Source organism: Hippopotamus amphibius, chromosome 1 (genome assembly GCF_030028045.1).
Source record: "Hippopotamus amphibius kiboko isolate mHipAmp2 chromosome 1, mHipAmp2.hap2, whole genome shotgun sequence".
Taxonomy (NCBI): Eukaryota; Metazoa; Chordata; class Mammalia; order Artiodactyla; family Hippopotamidae; genus Hippopotamus; species Hippopotamus amphibius.
The window spans coordinates 17,883,961-17,910,837 of record NC_080186.1 but is presented as its reverse complement, the minus strand read 5'-3'; the positions used below and the strand labels follow the sequence as shown (position 1 = coordinate 17,910,837).

Genomic DNA, 26,877 nt, shown 5'->3' with positions numbered 1-26,877 from the left:
AACTCAGAGCCATGGTTTTTGCTCTGTCACAGTTGCTATCTTTAGAAAACTTGACCTAGCATTTCTGCTATAATTAGTCAATTTTTCATCTTTCCTCCCTCCTTCTTCACTGGCCTTTGGTCCAGGCTCTCATTCCTCCTTGATTCTTGCTCTTTAATTATCCATCAAATAGGCTTGCAGCTGCAGTGGAAACCACCTCAAAACCCTTTTGCAATAGACAGGACATAATGCATCAATGAGATGAACAGAGACTATTTCTGCCCAGCTGAAGCAGCTGGACACAGACAGTGCCAGATGGACGTCTTTTGAGCAACTTTTCTGTGACCAACACCATGCTTTGTAAATTGAGTACATAACAATGAACCCAGGTTAGTCCCGGTGTTAGTTAAGTGATGCTAACTGCTGTAATAGAGAAATCCTGAGTTCTCAGTGCCTAAACACTAAATAGAAGTTGGTTCAATGTGGGTACCATATAGTCAAGCAACTTGAGTGAAATCCAGACTGACAAAGGCCCTGCTGTGTTCAACATGTGGTTTCCCAGTTTCACCTGGTGTTGGCATCCAATTGGCAGTTGGGAGAGAAAAGAGAGAGCTTTGAGAAAGTATACATAGTTCCTAACTTGGATTTGGCCTGGACACGGCACATTGTCTCTGCCCATATCCCATTGTCACATACTTAGTTGCAAGGGGTGCTAGAAAATGTAGTCTGGGCTGCTTTTCTCTGAAACAACTCTGCACATGGAAGGGGAACATCTTTGGTGAAGAGCTGGCACTGTTCCAGTTCACAAGGACTTGGAATTATTGAACCCTTATAAAATGGCTAAGAATACCATGAGGTGTGCATTATGGCCACGAGGAGGGAAATGGTCTTCCTCTGTTTACAAGGAACCACAAGCAAAATGAAGTATTTACATTTTAGACCAAACATATTTGTCCAACAGGGGAATGGATTATGATGGGAAAGGGAGAGTTCATCATGATAGGAAATATTGAAGTAGAGGCTGAATGTGCACTTGGCTGAGGACTCTAGGAGTCAGACTAGATGCCTCCTACTAGTCCTTCTAACTTTGAGCTTCCGTGCTAGGCTCCAGAGTCATCTCCGAGTGCCTATTTTGTGTCAAGTTCCAAGTGGGGTTTGGGGGGCCCAGAAACAAAGGAGACAGGGTTCTGACTCTCGGGTTACTCACTGTAATGAGTTGAAATAGGACATCTGGGAAGCAGGATAGTGGAATGGCCTGAGCTCTGGAAACAGGAGACTGGTGTTTAATTCCTAGCTGTGTGACACTGGAGAAACCACTTGGCCTCTCTGGTTCTCAGTTTCCTCATTTATAAAATAGGGACAATAGTTTTCTTCAGAGATTCTGAGGACTCAATCACACAATTACGTTTAGAGCAGTTGTAGCGGGGCCTGGTAGGTAGCGAGCACTTTATTTTCTGTGCAGTCGTGTTTTTATAATGGCCTTGGGTAAGTCACTTCTCATTTTTTCAAGCTTCAGTTTTCTCATCCCCAGGATGGAATTCATCAACTCCATCACGGGGCTGGAATCTTGCTGTGTTGTCCGGTCTGGGGTCTGTCGTTTCATCTCTCAGCTTCCCGAAGGGGTAAACGGGTGGCATCATACCCAGCGTGTAAGGACGAGAAGATGACGGACCACAATCGCCACCGTCCCGGACAGGGGAGGAACCTGAGTGAACCAGGGCGCGATTTCCTGGCTGCGCTCCCGGGAAGGAGGTTTGTATTGGGTCCCATCCCCCGGCCGGTCCTGCTCAGGAAACGCGGAGAGAAAGCCAGGAACCAGGCCTGCCGGGCCCCGCGGCCCCTCCGCGCCTCCCCCCTCCGCTGCCCCCGACTGCAGGAAGCCGGCCGGCGGGAACGCCCTGCCCGGCGGGTGGGAACGGCCCCGCCGGCTTCCCAGGCCCGCAGCGGCGCGGAGCTGTCACTGCGGCAAGTGCGCCGCCTCCCCCGCCGCCCGCGCTCCCGCTGTAGTCGGCCCATTAGTATCGCAGGAAAGTGCCGCAGCCCCGGTCCCGGGCGCCGCAGCGGAGACCCTGGGTCCCGCAGGCGCCAGCGCCCCGCCCGGCACGGGGCCCACGCCCCGGGGGCTGGACTGGGGAGGGAGAGGTGTCCGACCCTCTTTTTTGGGGAGGTGAGACGCTGAGGGCTGAGGGTTTGTAGGTGAGAGGCCCAAGGTCATGGCTGGTAAACAGCAGGTCCAGAATTCGACGCGTGGTCCGTTTGACTTTAAAGTTTGTGCCTTGAGTCTGTGGTCCTGGTCCAGGTTCGTGAGGGGCTTCATGTTCTTGCGCAGGCCCAAGAACAGGAGGCCTGATTCTGGGGGTTACTGACGTCCTCCTAGAGGTCTGTGAACGCCTTGATTTTATGTACAGCATCTTGTGTGTTACATTTTTCCTCAGAGTTTCAAAGGTGTCAGTGACCCAAAAAAGGTCTTACCATAGCTTTCCAAGGCCAACGGGTTCCTTTGTGGGGACACCAGCTTTGTCTGGGCCTAAGCCTCCTCTACAGTCTATGTAGCATCTTAAGAACATCTCTGCAGGAGAGGGGCTTGGGGTCTCTACAGGATCCCAGAAGCTTTCTCCTGGATCTTGAGAATCTTTTTAGAGAGTCTTGGGGTCTGTCTCTGAATTCAAGGCCCCCATAGGGCCCCAGTATCTCTTTCTGAGGTTCTGAGAACCTCACTGTAAAGTCCTATGGTCCCCAGGATGTGAGTTCTAAACCTGGGCCTCAGGATGCCTGTGAACCCTGAAATTGCAGGCAAGATTTTGTGGGTCTGCCTGTATACATGTGTACATGGGAGATGTTTCGTAGATTTCACCAGATTCTCAAAGGGGGCCCTGATCCCCCAATCTGGGAAAAACATTGCTTTCGAGCATCCAGTTTAGACAGACCTTGCTCCCTTTCACCAGTAAGGGAAGAAGAGGGAGGAAATAAAAGGCAATGCTGTCTAGTAGAGGAATATGGGTGTGGAGTCAGCTATTCTGGGTTAAAATCACAGCTTTTCTACTTAACCGCTGTGTGACATTGAGCAAATTTCTTAACCTCTCTGAGTCTCAAGGCTGCCTCCTCTAGGAAGCCTTCCCTATGTTCTGGATTCAGTTAGGTCCCCGCTCCACAGTCCCCAAGCTCTCATTGTACCTGGGCTGATACTTTGTGAGATTTAATGCAGTTGTTATGAAGTAATTAATTGTGCTTACTATTTTCTTGTCTCTCTACCCCACCAGTCTTAAGGTCTAAGAAGGCAGGGACCTTTGCTGTCTTACACATGTTAGGCTCTCAGCCATTTCTTATGAAAGAAATACAAGAGTGAAGGAATGGAGGGACTGCCAGACACTGCACTAGGGGCAGAAAGGGAAGAGAAATGAATAAGCATTCTTCCCCTCTTTGAGAAGGTCCCAGGCTAGTAGTGGGGAATAATATGAGTTTGTCCTAAGCGTTTTAATTGGGGGGGGGGGGTAGACATTAATGGGGATAAACACTAAGAGAGAAAGCACCAAGAGATCCAAAGATGAGTGAGACTCAAAGAAGAGCTGACATAACATCTTCCTTTTGAATTATGTATTATAACGTACAAAACGCTTCACTTACGTAAAATATCCAGGTATGTCCTTGTTCCACAGAGATGGGGAAACTGCTGCTGGGAAGAGTTCAGTGACTTGCCGGAGGCCACCCAGGTAATGATGGCTGCCTAAGTACACAGCTCACTCACTTTGGAATTTAGCCCTCATCCTTTAGGAATTGGGTTTTGATGTTGTGAAGGTCTTGGTTTAGATCCTACTAGATGTGAGACTTTGGGCAAGTTACTTTACCTCCTTGAGCCTTGTTTCAAGGAATAATGACTTTCATAACCTGTGTGATACTTTTTTCTTTTTGGCTGCATTGGGTCTTTGTTGCTGCACAATGGCTTTCTCTAGTTGTGGCGAGCAGGGGCTACTCTTCATTGTGGTGTTCAAGCTTCTCAGTGTGGTGGCTTCTCTTGTGGCAGAGCATGGGCTCTAGGTGCACAGCCTTTAGTAGTTGCAGCACACAGGCTCAGTAGTTGTGGCTCTCGGGCTCTAGAGTGTAGACTTAGTAGTTGTGGCTCACGGGCTTTGTTGCTCCGTGGCATGTGGGATCTTCATGGACCAAGAATCGAACCCATGTCCCCTGCATTGGCAGGTGGATTCTTAATCACTGTGCCACCAAGGAAGTCCTATGATGCTTGGCTTACAGAAAAGGATCCATAAGTGTTTGCTGAGTGAATGAATGAAATACATGTCTTGGTGGGTGGTCTGAAATGTGAGGGGACTTAAAATTATGCCATTTGGGGTGGTAGGAGAAATTGAGGGTGATTCTATCCCTTCCCACTCATACGTTCTGTGATTCCTGTGAGACTTAAGCATTGGCCTCAACCACATTGTTCCAATTTATTGTTTGCAGACCAACAAAAGTGAACCAATGCCAGCTTGGTTAGTTTTCTTTTTACACACATCTTTACTGCCTTTTTTCTGATGACCAAGTAATATATCCTTCTCGTAAAAACTTTAAATTGCAGAAAGATGTAATAAGGAGGAATTAAAGCGCAGGCAGGTTTAGGCACTGTAGCCACAAGATTCGGTCAGATTGTTATCCCTTGGGAGGTGGCGATGGGGCATAGGACAGGGAGCAAAAAAAAATTCTTCCTGTTTAAAAGTCTCTTCTACTGGCCTTGCCCTGGTTCCTGGGAGTTCTGTTCAGAGTCTTGCCTCTGGCTATAGCATTGAAAGTTCAAGTTCAGCTAAGGGCTGGGGAGACCAGAGAAGGTGAGAATTGTCTGGGCTGGGGCTTTCCCTGGAATGCCATGAAGAATTTTCTATGGCATGTAAACAATTGGTTCAGATGCCCATTGCTTATATACCTGGTAGCTATGTCTTCATCCTCTTTCTTCCCTCTTAGCATTCAGCAGAGTCTTTTTCGAAAATTCCTGCTATACATACACACATGCATACACGCAAAGAAAAGCAAGGCAAAAATAAAGGAAAAAAGGTGAAGCCCTCCTATTTAGTTTTCTATATTCTCCATTTTGTAATGCATATGCTAAGCATATGTTATAATTATGGTATCCTACTACACTTGTAATTCTGCAACTTACTCTTAACTCTTTTTTTATTTAACAATACCCAGTAGACACCTTTTCTTGTCTATTCGTGAAAATCTACTCCATTCCTTTTACCAAATGAGCTTCTTATGGTTGGGACTATTACCTCCCATCCAGAGGGCAGCACATGAGAGGCCTTACTGGGAGGGCATGTTGGAATAGTAACAGCAGCCACCATATCCTGGCATAAACTAGGTGCCAGGCTCTGAACTAAGCTCTTTCACATGTTATTTCATTTGATCTTCATAGCCACTGAATGAAATAAGTACCATTATTATTCCCATTTTTAAGATAAGAAACTGAGGTGCAGAGACTTGAAAGCCCAAGGTCACACAACTGGTGAGTAATGGAGCTGAGATTTGAATCCTGATCTGTCCTGTGCCAAAGCTTTTGCTCTGAATGAATGAATAAGTGACTGATGCTGTCATGGGTTCCAGAGAGAAAGTTCTGTCTTCAGAACCTCTCCTGTATGTCCTGGGTTCTCTCTTCCAAGTGTCTGCAGTGCTTGGACCCAGCACATAGGAGGGATTCAGTAAAGGCCCCCCCCTCACCTTTTTTTTTTTGCCTGCAGAAATCCTGTGGCCATGCCTTCCTTTCATGGGAAGTGGCATTTTTGAATCTTATTCTAAAAATAAGCTGCAAGTTGTTAGGGGCCCTTGAGGACCAGCCCAGGCAATTCAGAACAGCCATTTGCCTGTCCGCCTTGCAGGAAATTAATCAGAACCCCAAAGCCCTTTCCCTCTTCCCACAGGCCAGCACTCTAGAAACGCCCAGTGTCTTGCTGCAGCTCTGCTAGAAGACTGCAGAGGTGCCAAAGGCAGTTTAACCCAGATCCATCTCTCTGTAAGGAAAATGAGAAGTGAGAGGCATGAGGGAGAATCGTGTCAGCTCTGCTGCAAAGGATGAAAACTCAATGGTGTCCCCAACCTGGAGGGGTGCTGAGTGACAGAGACACCCTGGGGTATCAGCTGTGACTCTGCAGAATCCACCTAGGCTCTAGAAACTGGAGTTTCTATTCTAATGGCAGTGCTCTGCAGGGCCCCTTTCAGTGAGCCTCTTCCTCTCTCAGCACCTCAAAGCCTTCCACTATGAAATGATTAGATGTATTATCACTAGGGATGCTATCTGGTGTTAGGAACTAGAAATAATATTGATGATAATAAGAAGAAGAAGAATGAAAATAAGAATGACAGCTACATCATTTGTAGAACACTGTGCCTGGTGCTTTCCACACAGTGTCTTATGTAATTTAAAAACAAACACCACAAGACTATTAGTATGCCCATTTTACAGATGAGGAGAGTGAGGTTCAAAGAGAGCTAGTACAGGCCAGAACATGGGTATATAATCCCAGAGTTTTCTGGCATTAGAACCTGAGCGCCACAAACAAGTGTGGGTTCTGACCTCAAGCAAGTGAGGAAGCGCTAAGAAACAAAGGGGAGGTCAGTTTGACACAGGTTAAAATGTGTTCATGTCCGCATGAGAGTTAACACAATACCATGGGTATTCAGAGCAGGGAGAGTCAGCTTCTGGCTGGGGGAAACTAGGAGGAGTTGTAAACTGAGATGAGACAGCAAGGGAAGAGCATGAACAATGGGCAGATGTGGGAAAGCAGTGGGTGTGCTAGGGGAAGTCTGGATAAACTTTGTGTGTGTGTGTGTGTGTGTGTGTGTGTGTGTGTGTAAAGGTAGGAAGAGATCAGACCAGGCCAGACATTTGGCTTTTATTCCATAGTCAATAAGGAGCTTACACAAGAGATGTCTCAAGAGACCAGCTATGCTGCTGCAGTCAGAGAGGAAGCAGCCCTCAGTGCATCTGTGTCCTGGCTTGTGAATGCAACTCTGTGCCAGTATGTGGGAGGGCATCTGCAGGGAGAGCATCTAGAGCTGTACCATGCTGGGTCTGGGTCTTGGACTCTCTTCAAAGGCCCCCCTCCCCACTTCTCTGGGCCCTAGGTACCTTGCACATAGTAGGTCCACAGGGAAACCACAGAATTATTGGAGGGCCCTTTGAGATCATCTGGTCATTGCCCCTTCCCATTTTAAAGATGACAAAAGGAGGGAACATAGGTGGCAAAGGACTTGTGTAGGATCACACAAGGAATTAATAGCAGAGCTGGGGACTGGAACCCGTGCCTGCTGAGTTCAAGCCGAGTTCCTTCTCCACACTTTGCTGAGTAATAGAAATAGTATTTGTTGAGAGATTACTCCATACCAGGCCCTGGGCTAAACACCTTTACATGGATTATCTCATTTAATCCCACAATCCCCTGAGAGTGCCCCTGTTGAAAGCAGGACGTCTTGCCTTCCATTTCGCTTTTCCACCGCGCCTAGCACAGGCCCTGGGCACCTAGCTAGACAGGCGATAAAAACTTGGAGAAGTCCGAGTCCTGGGAAGGGGGAAAAAGACAAAGGGGGCGGGACTGCCGATCAGCTCCGCCCCTCACAAAAGACCCCGCCTTCCAGGGCGCTGACGTCACCACACGGCCCCGCCTCTCATTGTCAGTCCCGGGAGCAGGAGGAGGCGCCGGCCGCAGGGAGCTGAGCGCCGGAGCCCTTAGCGGGCGGGAGCGCGGGCCGGAGCGGCCGAGGTGAGGCAGTGGCGCGGGGAAGTGGCGGGAGCGCGGCGCGGGAGGCCGGGAGGGCGCGCGAAGAGAGGAGAGCACTCGCAGGAGGTGGCCTGCCCCGCCACGGGGTCGGGGCACCCAGGGGTGACCGGGCGGAACCGGCGGGCGCACCCCGGCGAGGGCTGAGGGGGGTATGGAGTTGAGGTGGGGGTAAAGTTTGAGCAGAATTTCGGGGAAAGAGCTCGGAAGGGGAGATTTCGGGAGCGAGACCTTGAGAATTCTTTTGGAGTTGGAGACTTTTCCTTTGGAGGGGGAGGGACGCTTCTGAGAGACTTCTTGGTGGGAGCGAGAATCTGAGGAGGAATGTTTGGGGCCAAGAGCTGAGGGGACGTCTTGGGGGGGGGGGCGGAGGAGAGTTTTAGGGTCGAGTTTGGGAGTTGGGGGGTGGGGAGGCGCGCGGGGCGCGGGCCCGGTGGGGGCGGGGAGCGGCGCGGCCGGGCGGGGGGCCGGGGCCGCCGGGGAGGGGGCTGCGGCGGGGCCCGCGGGCACCCGGGGAGGAAGGAAGTGATCTTACAGGAAGAGCCCGGGAGCTCCCGAGGAGGAGGAGGAGGAGGAGGAGGAGAGGAGGGAGGTTTGGGAGCGCTCGGGCCGGCGTGCGGGCCGGGCTGCGGGGCCCGGCGGCGGGGGCGCGGGCTGCGCGAGGAGGGGGCCCGCCGCGGCCGCCGCAGCTGTCCGCCCGCAGCGCCGGCCCGCGTCCCGCGTCCCGGCCGATGCTGGTCTCGCAGCCAGACCGCTGGGCCGGGAAGGAATTCGAGGCATTCGCTTTGTTTAAGTTGCCAGTAGACAGTCCTCAGGACTAATTAATGGTGGAATCTGCTGGGGGACGCGGGCGAGCCGGGCCGGGGCCGCCCGCCGCCGCCGCCGCCGCGGTGAACTTTCCGCAGCGCGCGCGGCCCGCCTCCCTGCGCACCCCCACCCCTGCCCGGGCCGGGAAGGAGCCATGGCTTCCCGGAGCGCTGGAATGAAGTGCCGTTTCTGGGGCCGGTGGCCTTGGGCTGCGAGGGCTGCTGAAGGGAACCCGGGGTCCCGGGGCGGCAGGGCTAGGGGTTCGGATCCCGGTGTAGAGCTCCCTGGGGTGCCTGCGGTTTCTGTTAATAACCTTGGAGGAGGCTCTGCGAGCCGAGAAAGACCATCTTGCTTTGGAGCATCTGTTTCTTCATCGCGTCAGCCCCTTTCCTAACACTGCAGAGCTTGTTGTGGCTTGTTTCGGAAATGCCGAGACCAGTGCTCACACTTGAGGGTGGGAGAGGGGAAGAGAATAGGCAGCCCCCCCTTCCCGAAAAAAAAAAAAAAAAAACGAAAAAAATTCCCTGCAGTGTGACCTCCAGAAAACCAGAGACTGCAGATTCTCCGTCGCACCTTCACTGACTTGAATGACCTTGGGGAAGGAATTGCTTTATCTGTCTATTAAGGAGAAAATACTCTCTGGACCTCCCTGCCTTTTGGGGATATTTTGAGAGGTGGGGTTTGTTCAGGGCGTTTTACAAACTGCTGCAGTTCTGGCCTAAGGAGTTGGACTGGTGTCAGAGCGGGGGGCAATTCAGATCACCTATTAAGATTTTACTACCTAAGATTTAGGGAGGGAGGTGTTTGGATTTTAGGGGGATGTTTCCTTTCGGAGAATCTGTACAGTATGTTCCAGATGGTTTTCTGTTACTTTGTGTGCTGCTTTGGTGGCATTCATGTGGTTAAAGTGAATAACCCCAACAGAAAAAAATTCTTTTCTTATTAGAAATAATTATTTTGCTCAGAATTCCCCTTGGGGCAGATGAAGGTTTTGCTCAATTTACTCAGAAGAATTTTCCAGGTTTCTAAAATTAAATCACTTCTAAACATAGTAACTGAAGTTTGAAGAACTGGAAATGGTGGGAGGGAAGGGAGTTGATCTAGAGTATAAGCAAGGCAGCAAATACACGTTCATTGTTGTCCTGTGATTACCAATAGGGATTGTGAATTAGCTTTGATCACAGATATTTTCTTTCTCTTAGATAATTTAAGACCAAGAAAGAGAACTAATACTGTTGAGTTGCCTACTCTGTGCCCAGTAATTGTGCTAGGTGGTATAGATCTCATATAGTCTTCACAACAGTGCTGTGAGGTGGTAGTTGGCATCCCTGTTTCACAGATGAGCAAACTGAGGGTGACTTTCCTGCATGTATGCATACAGCTGGTAAGAGGTGGAGCTGGGATTCAAACCCAAGTCTTTCTAAGGTCCACTATGCGTATTGGGTTGGGAGCCAGGAGGCCTAGTTTCCAGGCCTTTGACTCAGCCACTGGGTCACTATGGATCCTAGAATGAGTCAATTAAGTCTGTTCCCCAATAATATTACTTTTTCTTCCAACAGTGTTGTCAGTAAGCTTTTGAGATAGTCTAATTTTTTTGATAGAAAGACAGACATATAAGGCTGTGGTAGTAGTATGTTCTGTGTGCAGTAGGTACTTAATGTTTTTCTTACAATGGAAGCATTTGTATTAAAATAAAGAGCATAGATTTCATTTATGTAATGGAAGATGATGGATAGCTAATGATCCTTCTGTTGTAGAGGCCATCATTAAGGTGACATTCCTAATCAGAAATGGAACCATTTTTCATGGAACATGGCTTTTTGGGACAGTGTTAGTTTATGAGTAGAGCACACACATTACACACAGGTAGGACCCAGATAGTCAAGCTGAAAGATTTGGTATAAACTTTGATGCACATAATAGATGCTCAGTAAATATTTGCTGGATGAATGAATGCGTGCATTCTCTTTAAAAAAAACCCAGCTTTATTGAGGTATAATTTACATACGATAAGATTCACCAATTTGAAGTGTACAGTTCAGTGAGCTTTGACAAATGCTTACAGTTGTGTAATCACCATGACTGCCTTCATTTGTTTAAGCTGTGTTTTATCTCATAGATATTGGTTAGCAGAGTGATTGTTGGGAATGTTGTGAGGTTTCTAAGTTCAGAATCAATCCTGGTGAGATCAGAGTGAATGCTAGAGTCAGTGTGTCAACTCTGTAGGAAACAGGGAAACCTTAGGTATTTCATGGTGAGGTGCATGAGAAGAGTAAGAGGTAGAGGTGGGGACACTTGTCAGATCAGCGGAAAGATAAATTCGTGAGGAACCAGGTTTCCATTACTTTTTAGGATAAGGGATACACTGTGGGAAAAATAAAAATTACCTGAAGGCTTATTAACAACTTGAAGTTTTTTTGTTTCTGTTTGAAATAGTAGCTCTTGTAATATAAAACTTAACATCTTTGGCTATACTTAAGAAGCGCTTTACACATTATGGTTGTTCAGATAATTCTTGAGGGTGGGGATGCTATAAAATGATTAAAGGCCTTGCCCTTCCACCTATGACAGAATATCCTTAGTGTTAATCTCTAACTTGTTTTAGCTAATATTCCACAAAGGGAATATATTAGGAATTGTGTCTTTTGGGGAAAACGTAGATTATTTTTTCCTTCTCATAATTTCTCAGGTCACTGAACCTGTCCCAATCTGCTTTAGCTCAAGTCTCTGTCTTAGAAAATACTTGGAACCACTGTATTTGAGCTGCTAGAAGCCATCCCATTTTTATCTTTGACTCCTCATTTTTGTTTCTTTTTTTGGGGGGGGGGGACTGCTCCACGCAGGGTGCAGGATCTTAGTTCCCCAATCAGGGATCAAACCCATTCCCCCTGCAGTAGAAGCTCAGAGTCTTAACCACTGGACTGCCAAGGAAGTCCCTGTCTTGTTTTTCTTTATTCATTCTATTTCTATGTGTTGACTCTTACATAATCCTCTTCTCTGACCTATGAATCTTGAGAATGGAAACCCATCAACTAATCAACTATCGGCCCTCCATGTACCATTAGGAAATGATAATTAAATTAAAATATCAGTCTACCAACTCAACATTTTGGGTGGTGATAGAGAGAAAATAACAACTGTGAGATAGTCATTGTCCTCTTTATACATAAGGGAGCTGGGCTCAGAGCAGTTACTGCCATAGCTGGTGAGGGGCAGACCATTGATTTCAGCTCAGATATGATTGATGCTCAAGTTTAGGATCTTTCTGTTTCATTACACTTGTACTGGAGTTGGGGCGGCAGGGAAAAGCTTGAAAATACCATACTAAAGTATAAGCTAAAAGATAATAAGCATTGCTAACCTTTTTAGGCATTGCTGTTTTCATCTATTCCTTTTTTAATTTCTAGAGATATCTCCTTACATTCTAAGGAATTTATAGCCCATCCTTTATTGTGTAACTCCCTTTCTAGACCCAGCATTTATTCTTTATGAACATGATATTTATATTCACTGGCTGCTTGACTTATTTTATAAAAAAGCTCCTCGTATTTTATATGTATCTGAAAGCTTCCACCAGGTTAATCTGTCAATCAAGTCCTTCAGATTTGCATGTGCTCCTATGTTCCCATTTTATCTGGACAGAGGAATATTTTTAAAACACATGTTATTAAAAACTCACAAAAAATTAAAAAAATTATTACAACTTTTAGTTGAAGTATATAATATTTATATGTAGAAAAGTTGTACACAAGTTGTACACATAAGTATACAACTTGATGATTTTTTTCACAAACTGAATATACTCAGATCAAGAAACAGCATTACCAGGACCTAGAAGCCCCTGTTGAGTTCCCTTCAGGTTCTTGCTGCCCTTCCACCCACTCAGGGTAATCGCCATCCTGACTTCTAAGAGCATAGATCAGTTTTTGTATTTTTGTAAAAATGAAATCATGCAGCATATACTCTTTTGGGTCTGGCTCTTTTTTTTTTCCTTTAAGAACTTTTATTGAGATACAGTTGACATACGATAAACTGCATATATTTAAAGTGGGGTCTGGCTTCTTTTATTCAACAGTATGTGAGTATGCAGAAACTTTTAATGGCTTTCTTTGGGGCTTGGAGTAAAATCCAAATTCAAACTCTATCTTGGCCTATATAATGCCTTGTATAACCTGGCCTCTGCCTACCGTCATGTTAGTTTCATGGTCCATTATGCTTCAGTCACACTAGGTGCTTATTTATTTTTAAACACAAGTTCTCTCCTACCTCAGGGCCTTTGTATGTTTGGCTCTCTCTTTCTTGAACACTCTCTCCCCTGCTCTTTGCCTGGCTGCCTCCTTCAAGCTTCAGCTTATGATTCAGAGATACTTTCCTTCATCATTTTTTCTTGCTAATCCTTTCTTGTTATTCCCTGTTACTGTCTGTTGCTTCCCTTTATAACACCTATTGCAATTGTAATGCCTGATTATTATCTGTCTTCCCTACTAGACTTCACAGGAACAGGGAACTCATCTGCTTTGTTCAGTGTATACCTAGTACCTAACACAGTGACTGACATGTAGTAGGTATTTAATAAATGTTTAATGACCACATTCCCAATTCAGCACCTTTATTTGCACTATCTTCTGTCCTTTTCTTCTCTTATGCTGTTTAGTTGTTTCATTTTTTTCCATCCTTCAAGGCTCAGCTCAATTCCGTCTTTGAAGTCTGTCTTGACTTTGCAATAGGAGGTCTCTCTTCTCTAAAATTTGGTTACATTTATTGCTGATATGCCTCATATTCTTGGCTAAGTCACACTAGCATGTGTCTTATCTCCTTAGTTGGGTCAAAAGCTTCTTACTTTCTCAAAAATCTTGCTGCTTTTAGTGCTAGTACCCCTCATGTTCTTGGTTAACTTGTATCTTAATTACCTAATTTGATCAGAAGCTTCTTGATTAGAAGCTAAGTTTATCTTAGCTGGTACTCCCCTCAACTCCTTTCACTGAGCTTTGCACATAGTAGGCGCTCAGTACTGTTTTAGATGATTGATCATAATGATGCTTATGTATAGGTAACAGTTTAATTTCTCAGGCTGGTTAACATTTTAATTAGAATTCTGCTTAGTGTTTCCTTTAATCAAAAAGCTGAGATTGCCCCAGCTGCTTCAGGTGCTTAGGTATGAAAGTATAGGAGTCTAGTCCTGGTGCAGATGCTTCTTTGGAATCTGTCACTGGCAAAGAACTATGCACAGTTTCTTCTTGGAATGACGCTTAATCAAGTGTTTGTCTAATGCTCTCAGATTGGAGTTATTAACTGAAATGAGATACTAGGTACTACCTCATTTGAATTACTCTTTTGAATAACATTTTATTTTGATATCAACAATGAAAAATTTAAGCCAGTTAAATCTGCTTAAAACCACTTTCTCTGACTTGCCAGTAAGCTCTCTCAGTAGTTATTCTTCTTTTATTAAAGGTAGAAGAATGTTTGTACTAATTTCGTACATACTTACTTTAAGTCAATTTAAGTGCAAATTTGAACTAGTAGTAACTGGGATGGTTTAACTTAATATACATGTAACACAAGTGATGAACGTAAATCTATTTTTTAAGAGGTGCCTACTATGTATTTTAAGTTCCTTTTTTTGTTTTGTTTTGTTTTGTTTTTTGACCTCATGGCTTGTGGGATCTTGGTTCCCTGACCAGGGATCAGACCTGGGCCCGCAGCAGTGACTGCACGGAGTCCTAACCACTGGACCGTTAGGAAATTCCCACTACTGTGTATTGTAAAGTAGTGATCATTTTGACTTTTCTGATGGAACTATACCAGAAGATTATAGGGTAACTTAATTGCTTTTATGGAAACATTGGACAGAGGTATTTAGGAAGTTTCTGAGACAACGGAGTAATTTTTTACATTTTCATAATCTTCTCACTGTTACCTTATTCTTTAATAACTTAGGAATATTTTATGAAATCAGCCTATTTGCTTTTTAACTTTTACTCCAGCTAGATCAAGATAAAAGTATAGGTAGAATGCATACTTCAAACGACTAGTAAACTTCAGTAATCAGAACTTTTCTTTTGAAATGTGAGGAGGCAAATGATAAACTATGGGGAATTCATTACAAAAAGTAATTTTCAGAATAGATTATAAAGTTAGTACATATTCAACCCAACCTCCTACACTTTACAGATTCACTGTAGAATTGTTCGTAATGTTGACTTCCAGGCATCATGAGATCTTGGAGTACATTTCTGAATCATTAGATTTTATTCAAATAAAACTTCATTAATGTGGTTTATTGTATTCTGATTCTTTGACAGCTTATTACTCATTTGTGTCATTTTCAGTCTTTGACCATTTTGGTTAAATAGCACTTTACCTTATAAATAAGGTTATTTAAAGCTCTATAATTCCAGTTCTGTAGCTTCAGAAAGCCTCAATTTCTCCATCTTTAAGATGGTGAGAGTGGTTGTGAGGATTAAATAATTTAACATATAAAAACACTTAGATAATAATATTAGTACATAGTAAGTATTAGTCATTATTTTGGTTTTACGCCTGCATTTTTGTTTATCCAAAGGATAGAAGAAAAATTCTGTTATTTAAAAAATTAATATGATTTAGTTTAAAAGTCAGATAACATTCTTTATATACTGGCAAAGTAGAAGAAATGCAAGAATTTTTAAAGGCTGAATTTTACCTTTATTAATTTCTGATGAAGCTAAGCAACTCTCTCAGTGACTAGTTTGATTTCCTTATATTTATAGTAAATAAATGTATACTTGAGTGACTTATCCTTAGCCCAAACTTTGGTTACATAATTTTAATTAGTATGAGGGAGAGAGAATTTCTGGGTGTTCTGTCTCCCCATTCATCACTTAAAGAGAAACCCTGCAGCTGGAAATTGGGACTGCTGGTAATATAACATGTGAGACTATTTCAAACCATAATAATTTTTGAAAATTATTTAAAAACTTTGGTTATAGAATTTTGGAATAGTGATACTAATATTGTTAGCTATTTACTTCTGCTTATTCCAGGTACAGATCTCACATGGTTGTTATAACAGTAGTTATAATAGCTATTTGTGAGGTGCTATGCTAAGCATTTTATTCATTTATTCATTCATTCAACAAATACTTATTGAGTGCCTGCCATGTGTCAGGCATGTAATCTCATTTAATCCTCACCACACCCATGAAATAGGTATATTGTTTATTATTTTAGCCCCATTTCACAAATGAGGAACTGGGTCACAGAGAAGGAACGTATCTTGCATGTCCAGTGTCCCAAAGCTGCTGAGGTCAGAGTTGGGTTTTCTTTTTAGAATTCCAGTTGCTGAAATCTTGGCATGAATTTTATGCCAGGTTTTTATCTTTGGGGGGGCATTAATCAAATTTTGAAGTCTCTGATAAATAGGTTATAGTCAGGGTGATTAGAGCCGGATGTGTTAGGCTAGATAAACTAAGCTGGGTTAATTTCCTCTCTTACCCCAAATCCATCTCTTTAAAAACAAACAAAAAACCCCCCCAAAACCCAAAAGAACAAAAAAAGACTTTGAAGTTCCTTCTTTTGGAGCATTCCAGTTTACCTAAAGTGGTGTGAACCAAATGTAAAATTTAAAGAGGAATGAATATTAATAACCTTATTAAACACTGTTCCCTCAGAGGCACTCTGGGAGTAAATTTTATGGAAGCAAGATGGCTTAATTGTTCAAATAAACAATTTTAGTCATTACCCACAGGATCATTTTGCTGCTCTACATAGATCTGGTGTGTGTTCTTTTAGATTTCCAGTTTTGTTACTGTGTAGTTTTATAGTCATCACTGAGGGGTATCTGTAAGGTAATATGACTGCTTTTTGTTTTTGTTTTAATTTGGCTGCACTGGGTCTTAGTTGCAGCATGTGAGATCTTAGTTCCCTGACCAGGGATGGAACCCGGACCCTCTGCATTGGGAGCTTGCAGTCTTAGCCACTGGACCACCAGAGAAGTCCCTATGACTGCTTTTTAAAAACAAGTATTTGAAGTTTCCAAAATGAGTAGTTGTATATTTATTTTGATGAGATTTCCAAACTGAAGTATTTGGTATACTTCTTTTGAACTTTTCTATAGAGCATATTTCATGTTCTTAATCCTGATAAGTATTGTTTGGGGGGAGTTATATTTAACTTTTGGAGATAAGTCTGGTGAATGAAGTGAGTAATCAACATTGTTTTTGGTCATAAATGAGATGTAATTCTAAAAGGTGGAGACTAGGATTTTTTTGTGTATGAGGCTTGTCTTTGAGACTCTTAATGGAGTTTCAAAAAGGTTTTGAGCCTTGGCGGCATTGTTAAAAGTGAGTCTTGGTTCCCTAGATGACTTGAATAACAGCACTCATTTTGAACCTCTATAAATAAAAATAATTGCTTGAATATAACTTGTTTAACTTGTATCATGATTGAATTGAAATTCTCTCTAATGAAAGCATTATCTTCTATTAATATCAACATGGTTTTATTTGTAGCCTTTTAAAAATTAGTCCTTTTTTTTAATCTAAAAAAGAAAGTTTTTTTATTTTGGCCGCGTTGAGTCTTTGTTGCTGCTGTGCGCGGGCTTTCTCTAGTTGTGGCGAGTGGGGGCTACTCTTTCTTGTGACGCACGTGCTTCTCTTGTTGCGGAGCACAGGCTCTAGGCACACGGGCTTCAGTAGTTGGGGCACATGGGCTCAGTAATTGTGGCTCACAGGCTCTAGAGCGCAGTCTCAGTAGTTGCGGCGAGGGTGGGCTTAGTTGCTCCATGGCATGTGGGATCTTCCTGGATGAGGGATCAAACCCAACCCGTGTTCCCTGAATTGGCAGGTGCATTCTTAACCAGTGCACCACCAGGGAAGTCCCAAGAAAGTTTTTAAAAACGGGGAAAAAGGAACATTTTTAGTTTGCTGAGAGGCAAATCTGTATGAGAACAGATTTGAAGTTAATTACAGTTAAAAGGTGGAAGATGGGACTTCTCTGGTGGTCCAGTGGGTAAGACTCATCGTTCCCAATGCAGGGGGCCCGGGAACAAGATGCCGCATGCTGCAGCTAAGACCCAGCACAGCCAAAAACAAATAAATATTAAAAAGGAAAAGAAAAGGTGGAAGATATTTTCCTTTCCCTCTTACCATGGCATTATTTGTATAGGCTTTCTGCAGAGGCTAAGGAGTTAAGATAGAAAAATGACAGTATTTTCTTGTTTCTAAACATAAAATCTCTGTTTTTATCCAGTTTCAAGCATTTTTGACTCTTTAAACCCTGAAACAGCTTTATCACAAATGTGCTGTCTTTCTAATTACCTGGGGTAATTTATTTGGTTTGGACCATCTGAGTGATTTACATCTAATGTCAGTGAATAAGCAGCTCATTTAGCCTTATATCAATACTTGAAAATTTTTCTAAGGATTCTTTCTTATTGAGGACTAGTAATAAAGCCTAACATTTATTGACTGTGTGCCAGCCATTCTACTTAAATGCTTTTACGTCTTTATTTAATCTTCCTCTTAACAACCATTTGGGGTAGATACTGTTAATTATCCCCATTTAATAGATGAAAAATCCTTAAGATATGAGCTCAGTTTGCCCAGAGTCAACACAACTGATGAGTGCCAAGCTGGGATTTGACTCTGAGCTTGCTCTTGAAAATTACATTGCTCAGACCAGAACACAGGGTGATTTTATGAACTGTGTGCATTTAAGACCATTATTCCCTGAGTAAATGAGGTCAGCATTGGCTTATGTTCCTTAGGATAGAAAGAATACCATTTTTAGGTCATGATTAACTTAAAGATATAGTAAATGTCTTTAAAATGGAAGACTGTTACAGAATATGCAGAAACTGGTTGAATATAAACGATCTTACGTAGTTAGGCTGTTTGTGTAACAAAGTAATGGTCCCTGGTAGGTTTATATCAGGAATACCAGTTTTAAGGCTTTCTGCCACAGCTGTATTGGAGTGCAATATGAGACAGTTTTAATATAATTTGATAAAATTATGTATTATATGTCCCAACATATGCTTAATTTTTTTGGTAGGAACTTGAGGACTGGTGATTATGTAAGACTTTTGTTTTAAGACTAGATTCCAAGACAATTTGAGACTATCAGAATCTTAAAGTAGTATGATGGAAAACTAGATGGGTGAGTAGTGAGGCAGTTAATGGAACAGGGAGAATTAATAAGGTAACTGAGGGATAAAATTTCAGATCATAAAGAGAGGCGACAGGAGTGGGATCCGAGCAGAAATATTGGAAGATAGTGGTTATTCACTGAGTAGGTACAATCTAAGGAGATGCAGAGAATCTTTTTTTTTCTTTTTTCCAGATCTTTATTGGAGTATAATTGCTTTACACTGTTGTGTCAGTTTCTGCTGTGCAACAAAGTGAATCAGCTGTGTTTATACATATATCCCCTCCCTCTTGAGCCTCCTACCCCCCTCCCTATCCCACCCTTCTAGGTCATCACCGATCATCGAGTTGATCCCCCAGTGTTATGCAGCAGCTTCCCACTAGCTATCTGTTTTACATTTGGTAGTGTATATATGTCAATGCTACTTTCTCACTTTGACCCCCCCCCCCCCCCCCCGCCATGTCCTCAAGTCTGTTCTCTACATCTGCATCTTTATTCTTGCTCTACCACTGGGTTCATCAGCACCATTTTTTTAGATTCCATATATATGCATTAGCAAACAGTGTTTGTTTTTCTCTTTCTGGCTTACTTCAGTCTGTATGACAGACTCTGGGTCCATCCACCTCACTGCAAATAACTCAGTTTCATTCCTTTTTATGGCTGAGTAATATTCCATTGTATATATGCACCATATCTTCTTTATCCATTCATCTGTTGATGGGCATTTAGGTTGCTTCCATGTCCTGGCTATTGTAAATAGTGCTGCAGTGAACATAGTGGTACATGTATCTTTTTGAATTATGGTTTTCTCAGGGTATATGCCCAGTAGTGGGATTGGATGCAGAGAATCTTTACAGAAGAGGAGTGGAGAGGAGACAAACAACGCAGGTTTTAGTTACATTTTTGGTCAGTTTCACATCAAATTTATTTATTATTGTTTAAAATGTCAACAATTGTTTTTATTTATTTGTTTGTTTATGTATTTATTGGCTGTGTTGGGTCTTTGTTGCTGTGTGCAGGCTTTCGCTAGTTGTGGCAAGCGGAAGCTACTCTTCATTGTGGTGCTCAGGCTTCTCAGTGCAGTGGCTTCTCTTGTTGCGGAGCACAGGCTCTAGGCACATAGGCTTCAGAGGTTGTGGCACGTGGGCTCAGTAGTTGTGGCATGTGGGCTTAGTTGCTCCTCGGCATGCGGATCTTCCCAGACCAGGGATTGAACCTGTGTATCCTGCACTGGCAGGCAGATTCTTAGCCACTGTGCCACCAGGGAAGTCCCCACATCAAATTGAAAAGCCAGGAATTTTGTTAATTTTATTCAGTTTACAGTACTTGTTTTATATTTGACCAAGACCTAATTAATGTGGAGAAAACAAAAAGATGGAGGTGCAGTATATAGTCCTTGTTCTTAAGGAATTTAAAATTCTTATTGGGGAAACAGTACCTAGTTTTTATTTAAAACAGTTCTGTAACAGTCTTGGACCATATATAAATGCCAAAATGGGGGATGTAGACTTGTGGTTCCAGAGCTTGGGTTTCATAAAATCAGTCATATTTCAAAAGAGGTTTTTGTTTTCCAAGTAAGGACATGAAAATGAAAAACAGCCTTCTCATCTAATACCACCATTTTGTAAAAGATGGAACATTTTAAAACAGAGAAATGAAAGGGCATCATCTCAGATGAAAGGAGTTTTTAATAGTGAGTAATTTAGCCTTATGAAAAGTTTACTTTAGTATTTTTTTTTCTTTTTTTAGTGAAAATGCCATTAAATCTATGGTACAGTGGTGACTACTCTAGGAGGTATGTTGTTATGTTACTAATTTATGTCAAAATGACAGATCATAGTTTACTGAGATTAGTCTGGCCTGAAGTGGTCTGTGAGGGCTTCATGGAGCAGTTAGACTAGAGTTTACAGTGATGGGTGGATAGGATTTGAATAGGCAGAAAGGAAAAGGATAGTTTTCCAGGCCTGGGCAAAGCAAGAGCAAAGATACTGAGACTGGAACAAACTTGTATTATTGATTGGACCTGAGAATACTTGTCTGATCCTACTGTAATAGAGTTTAGATTATGGACTAGGAGGAGATAAGATTAGTGAGATAATGCTCAGTCAGATTATGAACAGTCTTGAAAGTTAAACTGAGGAATTTGGACTTGATCTTGCCAGTATTTGGGAATCATTGAAGGTTTATAAATAGGGCCGTAACTTGATAAACTTGGAATTATAGACTGATTAATCAGGAGGTATTGTGTAGATTATTAGAAAGGAGGCCAGTAAGAATTGTTGTAGCAATTCAGGTGTGAACACTATTGAGACCTGAATTTAGGGAGTTAAAAAAAAGGGAGGGGGGGATATGTTGGAGAAAAGTTTTGAAGAAGGGAGAGAGAGGACTTGATGATGTAGAGAAAGAAAGAAATGATGACTCAAGATTATAGGATTGATGGGACTTCCCTGGTGGTCCAGTGGTAAAGAATCTGCCTTCCAACACAGGGAACGTGGGTTCTATCCCTGGTTGGGGCACTAAGATCCCATGTGCCGTGGGGCAACTAAGCCTGTGTCCGGCAACTTCTGAGCACGTGAGCCACAACTAATGAGCCCAAGGGCTGCAACGAAGACCCCGTGTGCCACAACGAAGACCCAACACAGCCAAAAATAAATATTAAAAAAAATAAGATTATAGGATTGGTAAAACTGAGGAGCATTTGTGATATTAATTAAATGAAGTTGGGAAAAGGGGCAAGACATAGCCTTTTGCCTCGAATTCTCTGCTAACTACTTATATCCATGTCTTTTTACAGCTCAATTTATTTGAGATATGTTGAGAGTCTCTATATTGCCATGGGATTGAATTGGAAGTTGACAGATTTCCTCTATTTTGGAAGTAGTACTTATTTGGAAAAAAAAAGTATGTTTTAAACCACTGAGTTCTTAGTTATGGAAATTACACCGCAATGAATAACATCATCGTTAGTTAGATTATCAAGTGCAACCGAGTTTTTGGAATACATTTGTTACTTTAGGACTTTTTAAAACAGAATTTGTCCCATATATATGAACAGCAGTGTAGCAATAAGCTAGTTCACCTTGGATGGTTTAATTTATAATGATATTAGTTAAAATAGTCTTCCAGTTTCTGTTATTGCAGCATGTTTTAGTAGAATATATTACCTGCCATTTCTTTAGCCTCTGCTCTGTAGCAGATACCTGATATCTAGTAATTCTTTAATCTTTATAACTACCTGATGAAATAGGTACTATTATCCCTACTTTATAGATGAGAAAACTGAAGCTCATAGGGGCTTAAGAAATATCCCTGGGGAACTGGTAGAGTTAAGACTTTAGAGCATCACGACACAAAACTTGTGTTCTTTTTTTTTTTTTTTTTAATTGTTTATTTATTTAATTAATTTATTGGCTGCATTGGGTCTTTGTTGCTGCACACGGGCTTTATCTAGTTGTTGAGAGTGGGGGCTACTCTTCATTGTGATGCGCGGGCTCCTCATTGTAGTGGCTTCTCTTGTTGTGGAGCATAGGCTCTAGGCACGTGGGCTTCAGTAGTTGCGGCACACGGGCTCAATAGTTGTGGCTCACAGGCTCTAGAGCACAGGCCTAATAATTGTGGCGCATGGGCTTAGTTGCTCCATGGCACATGAAATCTTCCCAGAGCAGGGCTTGAACCCGTGTCCCCTGCATTAGCAGGCAGATTCTTAACCACTGCGCCACCTAGGAAGTCCAAAACTTGTGTTCTTTGTACTACTCTGTTTTTGGATTAGCCCTCATAAGAATAGGAATAAAGTGTGGGTCAGTTGAGATAATTGATTTAGGCAGTAATTCAAATCTGTGAAGTGCTACCCACATTTAACCGGTGTTATCTGTTCTTTTCCATTCTGTCTGTGTGGATGGGGATGGGGTAAAGTCAGCTTAAAAAACCAAATAGGATCTGTAGCCCTAGTTGTAGTCAATTATGTTCACTTATGTTTTGGATAATGTCCCTCATATCCTTTAGTAGAGCTCTCAACAAATCCTTATTAAAAACAAATGTTCGATTCAGAAAACAAAAAAACCCCAAACTTTTGAAACAGTTCAGCAAATTGCTAATCTTGGCAAATGAAATGAAAGGAAGTTTCAGGGTCCAGCTTCTGGGAAAGTGGGACTGAAGAGATCATTCTACTTGAAACTGTAGTTAGTAGTGGAGACTCACTGTCTATGATACTTAGCACTTTTTTTTGGTCTGTTCCTCCCTCTTCATTACTCTATCATCTGTAGCCATAAAATTCCTTAGCATACTCTTCTACATGTTTGCCATTGATAATTACTTCCAAGTTCTATTTTTACTGTCTCCTCAACATTATAAATCTAAGCCCCATCCCTTTCCATCTTATTCCTGAGGTTCCTTTACCAGCTGCTTCTAATGGGTCTGGTAGAACCTGTGCACAAAGGTGAGTCAGGTCCTAGATTCTTAACCTTTTCTCCCAATATTTCCTCCATCTCTTAATCCATAACTGAAAACAACCCTTTGCTCTGATGGATACTATCATTCCTATTTTTGCTGGTTGAATATCCTTCGACTGCTTGGACAGTGGGATCAGTCAGTGTATGTATTTCTGGTTCTTCACTGTCGCTTCCAAGCCATTGTTTTGGTGATTTTGTGTGCCTTTTGATTTTTCAAAGCCCTTACCATCTGCTCTGTCTGTTTTCATCGTGTTTGGTGACTTTTAGAATCCACATGGATCACTTTCCTTCTCCATCCCATTCTCTAGTGCCCACTTTGTTTACTACCTCCCTTTTACCAGTTATTATCTTTCTCTTGTGTTTTTAGCTTCACTTTTTTTTTTAAATAAATTTACTTATTTATTTATTTATTGGCTGCATTGGGTCTTCATGCTGAGCATGGGCTTTCTCTAGTTGCGGCGAGCAGGGGCTACTCTTCGTTGCAGTGCACAGGCTTCTCAGTGCAGTGGCTTCTCTTGTTGAGAGCACGGGCTCTAGGCACGTGGGCTTCAGTAGTTGTGGTACGTGGGTTCAGTAGTTGTGGCTTGTGGGTTCTAGAGCGCAGGCTCAGGAGTTGTGGTGCGTGGGCTTAGTTGCTCCGTGGCATGTGGGATCTTCCCCAACCAGGGATGGAACCTGTGTGCCCTGCATTGGCAGGTGGATTCTTAACCACGGTGCCACCAGGGAAATCCATCAGGCATTTTCATAGCCTTAGTCTCTTAATCCTTAATCTCTCTGCAGTATTTAAGCTATTGATCGTCTTCCTCCTTGAACCTCTGTTTTTGATTAGGAGTTAAAAATGTGTGTGTTTGGCCCCATCTAGCCTGGTAAGGCCATTTTGCCTAGAACTTGGCTGGTTGTTGGACTCTGGTGTTCATCTTGTAGCCTGTACTGACTAGCAGAGAAGGAATGGAGCAGATTGGTGCTGTGCAGCTTATAAGGGTGCTCTGTATCCTGTGGATTTTTAAGTAAATAATTAATTTGATTTTCCTGTCTTCCTGTTCTCTTTCTTTCTCTCTTCCTGATCCTGCTGTGGCTTGTGTGTAAAATGGATTCTAGTCTTGACTCTGGTTAAATACTATAATACCTAAAAACAAGCATGTCTTTAGAGCAAACTTTTGGAAAAAGTGATATGAATTAAGTTCTTTGGTAAACTCGTGGGATTTGAAATGCTCCAAAAAATTTGGAGAAGTTTAATGAATATCAGTTAGTGGTCTTACTGAGAAAAAATTTATGTCTTCTCTCTTATTTTAGTATGAGTTGCATGGAAACTTATTTCTGAAAAAACAGATTGGCTTCTATCACAGCAAAAACAGCTATGAGAATCTCAATATAATAGAATTTCTAAGCAACACTTATTTTCAGGAGTATTTGCTATAATAATGCTGTGCTGTGACAGTTCCCTGAAGTTTATTAGGATTTTGACCTGAGTTTGCCAAGACAGTTTCAGAAAGTTGCAGAGATAGCTGGGAAGTAGTAGCATGAGCAAATGTGGGTTAGCCTAATACAGATGTAGTAGACCAAATTTTTGAGATGAAATGATTTTTTTTTGAGAAGGAAATAGAGAGTGATACCACTTTTTTTTTGTTATTTTGTCTTGTGCTATGTTAAATGAACGTTGAAGCCTTGTATCCTGAATTTTTTTTTTTTATCCTTAGAGGTTTTGAGTCGTTCTCTGTCCTCTGATATTTATCACCTTGCCCTGACAGGGAATGGTGTTATTCAGCCCAGAGAGATGGTACAGAGCTTTGGGCTGGGTCTGGACGTTCTGGTTGAGTCTTTGTCATTATCTAGCTATACAGACTTGAACAAGTTTGGACTTCAGGTTTGTCAAATGAGAAGGTGGAGTAATTAATTTCTAAGAAGATACTGCCATTTTAGTTTGAGGGATTTTGCAATATGTCATTTGACATGTAAGAAATACAGTGTAGCTTGTATTTGTGATAGGTATTGTTGCTGTTTTACACATGAGGACACTGAGGCACAGTTAAGTAACTTGCCTCTGCTCCTATTGAAAGTGACTTATTATCCGTAACTCCAGCTCCTCTGTCCCACGTAGGTGTGTCTGTTACATGTTAAGCTCAGAATGCATACAGATGATGGCATATGGTGGCGGGAACAAAGTAGAATTCAAATATTTGTTGAATGTTGGAGTAGGTTATTGTGTTGCTTCCTCAAGCCATGTGTTATAATAGTCTCACATAATTTTCATTACATATTACATTAATAGAGAAATATATACTCTCAATTATTAACCAGCATGCCTGGGTTGAATTTCAGCTCTACCATATATTTGTGTAAACTTAGAACGGAACTGTACCTCTTTGTGCCTCAGTTTACTCACTTGAAAAATGAGGTTAATCTTATCTGCCTCATGGCGTTATGAGGTGAAGGGCTTAGACTGACACGAAGTAAAGATATAGTAAATGCTAGCTATTGTTATTATATTATGCTTTTAACTTTTCCAAGTACTTTAAATAACATTTCCTTCAAATAACATTCCTATGAGGGAGGTAAGATCTGGAGTCTAGCATATTTAGTCCCATTTTACAGATGAGAAATCCAGGAAGAAACTTGTGTAAGGATACCAGAACAAAATTAAATGGAATAAAATTTAAAAGGTTATTTAACCCCAATCTGAAATAGAAAAAAAAATGGTTTGGGATGAGTGTCATAATAGTCACCTCTCTTATATAAGTAGGACAAAGCTGAGGTGTTTGGAATGAGAAGGAAAATCATTCCCAGCCACTCTTTTCTGCTGGTCCTTGCTTGTCTTCCTGCTGTTAGAAGGGAGCTGTGGAGGATGTTGCTGCGTCATTCCTGTCTAGCCATCTAGCAAGCTGAGAAACAACGTTTGAAGGGTATCGGATTTGCTGCGAACTGAGAAAACAGCTTACCTTTTCTATGTGGGAAAACAAGGTAAAATGAGTGGGAGACGTGTTACCAGTTTGAGCTGTTGCTGTCATGTGAGTTGTTTCCATGGATTTAACTCTTGAACTGCTTCAGCTTAACACCAAATCCCACTCTTTTGTCCTCTGTCAGTTTTCTGCACTTGCTTATATCTAAGTGCTTCTGTGTGTGTGTGTGTGTGTGTGTGTATGTATGTTTTCTTTCCTTACAGAGCTTGTTATCTCTTAGCTGTCAGCACATGCTTTTGCTGCAGTATGTACTGCATGATCTTTGCATTGCGTAACCAGATCATGGTCAGACTTACCCTTTCCATCTTTTTGATGAAGAGATTTCTTTGGATCTCTCCGTCAGGGGTTTGCTGTAGTCTGCTGTAGCTTTGGAGGCTCTTCCTTACCCCTTGGAAAAATCTGAGAAGAAAAGAATTTTTGAGAAGTCACCTGTTTGGGGATGTCTCTTGGCTAGGATTTCTACTGTTAGCTTTTGCTTAGGTCTAAAACATAGAAACAGTGTCTTCAGCAGATGTATATTGCGGCTGTTCATGTAAGAGACCACTACTCCTAGTCACAGGAAATGCAGAATATAAACATTGAAGTATATTGAATTAGATTGAATAATGATTAAGGATAGATGAAGCAATCTATCTAGTAGAAGAAAGCTTTAGGATCAGGCAGGCCTGGGCTTAATTCCCAGTTCTGCCTTTTATTACCAGTGTGATCCCAGGCAAATTGCTTAAATTCCCTGAATCTCAGTTTCTCATCTATAAAGTAGAAGTGCTAATAATACCTGGTTCTAAGGGTTGTTTTAAGGAT

At 42.3% G+C, this 26,877-nt stretch overlaps 1 protein-coding gene across 2 annotated transcripts in view; it reads left to right on the top strand.

The window, feature by feature from the left end:
- Positions 1–7,622: 7,622 nt before the first annotated feature.
- LUZP1 (leucine zipper protein 1) overlaps positions 7,623–26,877 on the top strand; it is an 88,768-nt gene continuing 69,513 nt past the window's right edge. Inside the window, exon 1 of one of the 2 annotated variants that reach the window (XM_057699329.1) lies at positions 7,623–7,721. The gene's annotated coding sequence lies outside the window, so the exon portion shown is untranslated. Of the gene's footprint in view, positions 7,722–25,958; positions 26,078–26,877 lie in introns of those variants that run through there. The other variant, XM_057699337.1, reaches the window with a different exon arrangement.